This window comes from Humulus lupulus, chromosome 7 (assembly GCF_963169125.1).
Source record: "Humulus lupulus chromosome 7, drHumLupu1.1, whole genome shotgun sequence".
NCBI lineage: Eukaryota > Viridiplantae > Streptophyta > Magnoliopsida > Rosales > Cannabaceae > Humulus > Humulus lupulus.
Window position 1 is genome coordinate 42687710 of NC_084799.1, and position 8670 is coordinate 42696379.

Below are 8670 nucleotides of genomic sequence, written 5' to 3' on the forward strand. Positions count from 1 at the left end.
CCTCGTCAAGCTCGACTCTTGGAATCGTGCGGATCTCCTTAAGCAATTGTTTCCTTGTCGTTCTTAACACAGGAGGCCTTTTTACTACTGCAGTTAACTATAGAAAATTAAATAAAAGAAAAGAAGCAAGTAATAACACATAAGCAAATACTTACGACGCGGTGAAGTGAGATTTTCCCGTCTTTAGCGTGTATGGGGGGGGGGGGGTCCTTGGAAACATGGACGACCTGTCTCTGATATCGTTTTTAAAGAACGCCCTAAACTAATACTTATAAAGCATTCACATAACATTATTTATAAAAGAATACCGCTCATTATCAAGGTCTCAGTGGGGACTTGCTTAAAACCATGCAAGTTGGCGCCATTAGTTTTAAAAGAAAACATGAATTTTTATGCAAAGTTCAAAAGAAACCAAAATTAAATAACTAAGTCCCACTGATAATTTGGAAAGTCTCTTAAAACATAACATAATTTAAATGGCGTTCTAAGATGATCGTTTTTCCGTCCATAGGATGCCCCACGCCATACACCCCACGACGATAGAACTCCTCACGTCACCACGCGTGCCATAAAGAAATCCTATTTACTACTTGGAAGGAAAGTAAGGGGGGTGAGCTAAAAGCCGAGTAAGGAAGTACAAACAATAAGCAAGTAAGGATACAACAAATACAAACACTAACGTTCATCTAAAACATCATGGAATATCATAATATTATCGTAACATATCATCATAGCATATCATAACGTTTTCGTAACATATCATCATAGCATATCATAATGTAATCGTAACATATCATCATATCACATTCATACAGCATACATGATGAGCATGGCGCGCTAGTTGTCCATGTCACGCTATCCATGTCACCCTATGAGGTAAATAAGAGTCTCTAGTCCTTGAATAACCTCGGCGCGTCCGCCCTAGGAGTTACGTCTTTAAATCCTTAGTAACTCATTTGATGTGTCGCGTTCATCACGCTAACATCCATAAACATATCATTTTCATACAAGTTACATATCATCACATTATAGCATTCATAATTCATAACAATTCATTCATACAATAGTCTTACCATTCATAGCATAAAATCATAGAATCTAACTAACTTCCTTACCCCAGGTCCGAGCTAAGAAATTTCACAACCTCTCAACGAGCCTATACCATAACCAAAACAACATTTCTTAGGTTCATAAAATTACTGTTTTGCCCTTCCATACAACTCATGTGTGCATGGGCCATGCACACATAATAATAGTTACACATAACATGCAATTATTATTAACTACACATAAAGCCATAAAAGAATAATGCTCATTGCACCTACTTTACATGCATGATCTTCCTATAAAAACCACATAGTTAAATAATAAACACAATTTTGGACGTAAAAGTGGATTTGCATGTAACATGCATACGTGGGAACATTGCGTAATTGAGACGTTTTAAAAACGATAATTCTACATTTCTTACTTTTATCGTTTAAAAATTAATAGACATATAACATGCTTTATTTTTTTTTTAAATTTCTAGGTTGATTAAATTTCTCAAAACATTATTTTATTTTATAAAATAATTTGATTTAGCTTAAAAATATGTGACAATTTCATTTATTATTCTCAAATTACAAAGAAGTAACAAAAAGCCTGGAATTAATTTGAATACTTATGATTAATATGTTTCTTTAGAAAAATAAATTTTTACATTGGTTAATTGTGTTACATAAATGATGTGAGAAAAATATATTTCTAAGTGTGGGAAAAATATATTTTTATTTAAATTATTTAAGACTTAGTTTTATATAACATAAATTCATATGTGACAATTAAATAATCATTTTTAACATTTAAACCAAACTTTCAGCCACTATGTAATTTCTTTAAAAATCACAAATAAATAGAATCTAAATATTTTTTTCTCAATCAAAATAAAGAAAAATCATAACTTATCAAAATATGCATTCATACCATATTAAAATACAATTTTTAATATTACCATAACTTAGGATAATAATTTTGTTTCAAAAACTCATCAAATTTGTTTTAGTGAAACACACTTCACATTTTTTTTTACAAAAATTCCAGCAACCATTTTTATCTTTAAAAATCACCATATTCAATTTAAAACCTCATATTTTTCTAAAAATACAATAAAAATTCTGTAGGTATTTATTTGAGTAAAATATCATTTTATTGGGACTTAAAATACCCTTTTTAATTTCATAAAATTAACTTAACATCAAGGACATTACTTATGCATGCAAATCATTTTTTTATCAAACCTTTACCCAATTATTTACAAAAAAAAACAGCAAGCTTAATTTCTCATGAAATTCATCTTTTAACTCAAAATTTCACATAAAATCATACATGCCCAAAATCTCATCATGCTCTTATTATATACATAATTCTACGAATATTACTAACATATTCACATGCAATCTTATAAAATCCCATTTTTTTTCTATTCCGTTGAATCTACACATGAAATCCAACAAAACACTAACAATAACAATAACATACATTAATTTCATGAACACCATATTCACATATGCCTTTATATTAACCTAACATGTTTCTATCATTATTTTCATGCATCTTATAATTTATTCATTCACAAAATCACATGCATCCTATCAAAATTTCATGGATCCAAATATCAAGATTGTCAATTATCATTTTACCCATATTACATAGGTCCTAAAACATGGATATAATATATTGAAAGTCATACAACATCAAACAAAATATCAAGATAATCCTTAGGTATGCCTAGGCTGAAACCCCATATTTGCATTCATAATTACCACTAATCATAATACATAGAAAATCAACATCAAAACCCTTTATACATCAAACCATAATACTCTTCATGCAAATCAAACAACTTATTATCAACAAGATATCAAGAACACAAAGTACCCATTTTTTCTACCCAAAACATAAATCCCCTTTAACCATAATCCCTCTAATAATTTATTCATCAAAACCAATAATCACAAAATTTAGGGAGGGATTTCAATACCTCTTCTTGATAGAAAATCAAGAATCCAATCCAATCAAAAGTCCAATAATCTCCTTTGCTCAAACCCTAGGGGTTTTCTTTTGAAAAATCAAGATGGGGAAGAAGATAAACAAGGTTAGAGACAACCCAATCAAAATACTAGATTAATCATAAGGAAAACAACCAAAAACCTTACCCTAGCTTGAACCCTTTTACTTCTTCTTCTCCTCTCTCTAGGTCACGCCCTCTCTCTCTCTCTCTCTCTCTCTCTCTCTCTCTCTCTTCTCCCTATAATTTGGCAGCCCCAAGAGCATAATGCTCTTCCATTTTTCCCATTCCGTCTTTATCCTAATTTTCCCATAATGACTCAATAAAAGAAAAAGGTAACTTTCCTATTCTCTTCCAAAATTCGTCTTAATTCATATTTCTTTAATTATATCACAATAGGTGGAAAAATAAAAGATGATCACTTCCTTTCCCAAAATAACATTATCGCCTTTTTTTTCTTTAATTTATTTTATTTTAAAAAAATTATGGAAATAAGATGATAACTAGAATTGACCCAAATACAATAGAAATCCTTATCTTCCTTTCCCATTTTGGTTCACACGTCCAAGCATCTTCATTTCCCTTTTCTTTTTATTTTTTTTTTCATCATGTTAATTAACTAAAATAAATCTAATAAAGGAAAAAGTGTGTAGAAAATCTACACATGTGTACCATGCTACCATGCACTAGCACAAACTAAATCACTACGGTGCATCACTATCTACCATGCACCTTAGTGCATTCAACCAAATCTCACATAATCACATCAATTGTCACACTTATTTAAAATGTAACACTAATAGTAAAATAAACATGTTACACAATTATTCACATATTAAAATAAATAACCAAACAAAAAATTAACAAATTTAACTTAAAAAAGATTATACCAAACAATTCTAACAATTAAATAAAATAACAAACAATCAAATAAAACAAACGAAAACTAAATAAAATAAACAACATTTAAATAAAACAATTCATCACACTTAACATTTAAATAAAATAAATCACAAAATTTTAATAATCTAAAAAAAAAATATTTGGTGCACTACATAATATGATCATAACAGTTTCTGGAAGGTTCTAGAGCTTCTATATCTTTATTTTATTAAAACTATCCATAAAAAATACTTAATTCCTTAATAAACATGATCATGACAAGTGTCATGCTCTTAATGGTTCTATCTAAACCTTATGTTATAATAAATATATTTCTATGACCAGCAATATTAATCAAACCTTATGTTATAATTAATATTCTTAAACTGTAGGTTAAACTTATAAAATCCATAACTGTTGCTATGAGTGTCCAACTAAGTCCCAGCTTGAACTAAAATCCACGGTAACTAACATACTACAAACTAATACTAACTACTACTACTATCTATCTAGCTAAGTAAATATTCTGGGACTCTACATTTTTTTATAGGATTTTTGCTTTCAAAGAAATCATTGGTTGATGTTTAGTTTGCCTTTGTTTCACATTTGTATAAGTTTTGTTTGTTTAGTTTTGCATATGTGTGGTTTGTTTCATTTGAGTCATTGTTTTGTGTGTCATTTATTGTTGAGAGGAAAATTATGGTCTTTGTTAGTGTGAACTAGGGGGCTCGATGACGATCTTAAAAAAAAACTAAAAAGACAATATAATAATTTTAAGCTGAAGCTAAATGTCATTCTTGCTCAAGTTTTACACTACATCCATTGGGTGTGAATGTTGCTAGAAATTGATTAATGAGAGTGTTTCTCCTTTTAATGTGTGCATAGCTTGATTAAACATTTTTGAGACCCTAGAATGAGTTAGGTCCTTATGAGAGCTTAAGTTTCTAGATTTACTTAGGGGTTTTCCTTTATGGAAAAATCCTAGACATCACTACACTAATGACATGATTAAGGTCATCCTTGCACCGTTTGAGCCTTTTAAGCCTACCATATATACATTTTTATCCCTAGTCACCCCGTTGAGTTTAATAGTCACTTTTCTTTCTTAGCCACTCATTAGCCTAGCTAGATATAACCTCCTTTCACCATATCCTTTTAACACCTTGATCTTTATTGGATAGATTTGTTGTTGCATTTTGGGGTTGAGAGGAGTTGAGTGTGAGAGAGGCAATTATGTGAGAGTTTTCATTTTCTTCTTTTTCTTGTTTTCACCATTGGCGACAGTGTTAATTTTAAGTTTCGGGGGAGCGTGTATTCTCATTTTTTTTCTCTTCCCATTTAATTTGTTTATCATTATTTGAAAAAAAAGTAGAAAAATTAAAATGCAAAAACAAAAAATTCCCCTTGAATCAAAGGAAAGTTTTCAGAAAAAAAAAACAGAAAGAAAAATCAAGTAAAAAAAAGATAAAAAGAGTATTCAAGTATGCTTGTAAATAAGTTTGGGGGTGTAATCCTTTGAATAAAGAAAATTATATTTTAGTTTTTTTCTATGTATGTTAGTAATAAAGGTTAGTGGCAAGAGTTATATTTTATTGTGGGGTGTTCTTGGGGGAAATTAATGTGCCCTTTGATTTTGATCCTAGAAAGATTAAGGTGCTTAGGGTGATTTGAGCCAAAAATAATCTCTCTTATCATACATTCACCCTAGCCTATCATTACAAGCTTGATAAAGTCCTATTAATCTTTTGTGTGGTGTTTTTCTACATTAGTGGAGAGGGATCACTAAGTAACTTATGGAGGAATTAGTTAAGCTTTAAGACCAGGGCCTAGTTTAATTTGGGTGATAAAAAATGTGTAGGAAAAGCTATGTATGCACTAAAGGGAGAAACAATTTACTCATATTTTGACAGCAACATTAATACTTGAAGATTTTGGTTTAAGGCTTGTGTAAGTGTGAAATTTAGCTTCTCTTATTCAAAAATAAAATCCAGAGAGCTTTTCCCTTTTTTTAAGCATTGGCAAACAAAGTTTATCCTATCTTGTTGTGTCTTGTTTTTGTCGCCTTTAAATGTTTTTTTTGTTCAAATTGAGTTGGTTTTTGTGTCTTTTGGTGTCTTTTTTAGATTCATCACTCAAGGACGAGCAATTTTATAAGTTTGGGGGTGTGATAACTTTTGAATAAAGAGTTATTTTTATACTTGTAAGCTTATAAATGTCTAATTAAGAAGAGTGGTGAGTGCTTGTTTGTTATTATTTTTAGTTAATTTATTTTCCCTTTTTGTGTTTTTGTGAGTTATTGTGTCTTGTTATATTTTTAGAGTTGAAAGTAGTAAATTAAGGAATTTATGCATAAATTTTTCAAAAGAAAAATATTAAAGTGAAATGGCTCTTAGTTGTTTGATTTGTGCTGAAATGACAGGTTTTGCTGGAGCAAAAGAAATTTTTCTGGAGCATTTTCAGCAGGATACAAAGAGGGAAATTCAGCATATAAAAGGAGAGACACATGGCACCATTAATTGAGCTGGCAAGGAGTGATGAGGTGGCGAAAAAATCAGAGAAAATGGACTGAATTTTGGAGTAATTTCTAGAAGAAAAAAAGGAAACTCACGTTAGAGGCAAGGAGGGGAATTTTTGGGACATGAGAAAAAAAGGTTTTATCACCCTAGCATCATAAAAAGAGGACAGCCTCCATTACCCAATTCATCCATCTTTTAGAGGGAGAAGCACCAAGTACAAGAGAGATCAACAATAAAAGAAGGAAAGGGAAAAAGGAAGAAGAGGAAAAGAAGAGAAGATTGATTCCATCATCATTTTTGGGCTATTTATTCTCCCTTGTTATTTCTTTCCTATTTTCTTTTAGTATTTGATGTTTGATTACTGATGGATAGATCTGATTTTGTATTTGTGTTTCTTGTTTTAGCTATGAATTAGATCTTTTGAGGCTTGGATTATTAATAAACTCTATGTCTTAATTCTAAATTTCTAGTACTTTATTTTAGTAATTTACCCATTGTTCATTCAAATGTGCTAATTGATAAATTCTTGTTATTGTTTGCCCACCAATGGCAAGATTTTGAGTTATATTTGTACTGGAAAGTTTGAATATAATTGATAGATTTAAATGACACAAGTAAATAATCTTGTTAGGTTATGTTTGTGAATAGCATAGAAATGTGTTATTTACCTTGTGTAACCATTATGAATTGATGCTTAAATTTCGGGCTCTTAAACTTGATTGGCATAGGAATATGTTAAATTAGGTGAAAGAATTAATATCATAGGATGTGGAAAAGTTCTATGAGCTAATTTGTAATTCTTGTTAACTCTAGGTAATTTTGTTGAGATTTTGTTGCAGCAAAACGTACATGTCATTTGACATAGAAGGATTTAATAATTCAAGCCCATTTCAACCAATTGATTTAACTCATTTTTAAATTAGCATTGTAGTTTATTTTTTAGCATTTTAATTGATTCCAAGTAGTGTTAGTTTACTAAATCAAAACATTTTAATTTGGTTACTTTTGTAATTGTTTAATAATTAATTTGTGCATTTAGTTTTAATTTGCAATCCCCGTGGAGATGATCTTGAATTGTTATCACTTTATTACTTGTTTTGAGACTATGTACACTTGCACATAATTGATCACAAATTAAATCACAACATTAGGGTTCATGAACCCTAACCATGCATGAACCATGATGAATACATGGATGTGTTTTGATGTTGTTTTATGACTAGAATGTGTGTGAGGGTATTATGTTACTGACTTGGGGATGAAACCGGGTTTAAATGTGGATTTTTGGAGGTTTAGGTTTATTGGAGGAGATGAACACAAAAAATAAGTTGCACCTGCGATTTCTGGAATGGTGTCGGTTGCGACAATGCTCGGTGTCTAGCGCGATCACACCGCACTCCTAAAAACGAGGTTTTCCTTGTTTTGCTCGGTTTGATTTGGGTTTGACATTTTATCTTTTAGGTTTTTTGTTTGGTGGTTTTAGGATTCTTGGGGACACTTTAGAGTGATTTGGGTCCTAGAAAGTGTGAGGACACTTGCATAATTATTTGTTTTGAGATAATTTTCTAAAAGATGAAGTTGTATGATGTTTCACATAGGGCTCGCTAAGACTACTTACAAGGACATATTGTGGGTGTGGATTGCTGCTGCATTTGGGGTAAGAAGATTGGACACCTGTGTACAGGGTATATAAATGTTATACTTGTTTGTATATCATATTTACGGTATGTTATGATGCATATAACATGTGTGTAAAGGTTAAAGAAATACGTATTCTTGTAACTTGGTATGTGGTAAGATCCAAGGGGTTGTCGCAAGGGCAGTGGGCTCTCACAAGGGCAATGGGTCGTTGCAAGGGCGGTATAATGTTCAAGATGTGTTTATGATATGTTGAGGTTATATTGTAAACATGATGGTTAATTTTGTATATGAAATGTGAATATGTGTTGTTATCATATTATGCATGTTATTGTGTTTTGGGTTTGGGGGGATGTGTCCAACATAGCTTCTTTTGCTGGGCTTGGCTCACGGGTACTCTATATGAGTTGGAGAGCTGCGGTGGCAGGGAGTACATGTTGAGGATATCTTGACCTTAGGGGTCATAGTCCCACATTTATTTGACACGTTTTATGACTTTATACAAATGTTACTTTTGTGTATTTATGAGTTGTTTTAAAAACTATGAAGTATGTTATGGTAGTAGTTGAATGGTTTTGTTTTTAC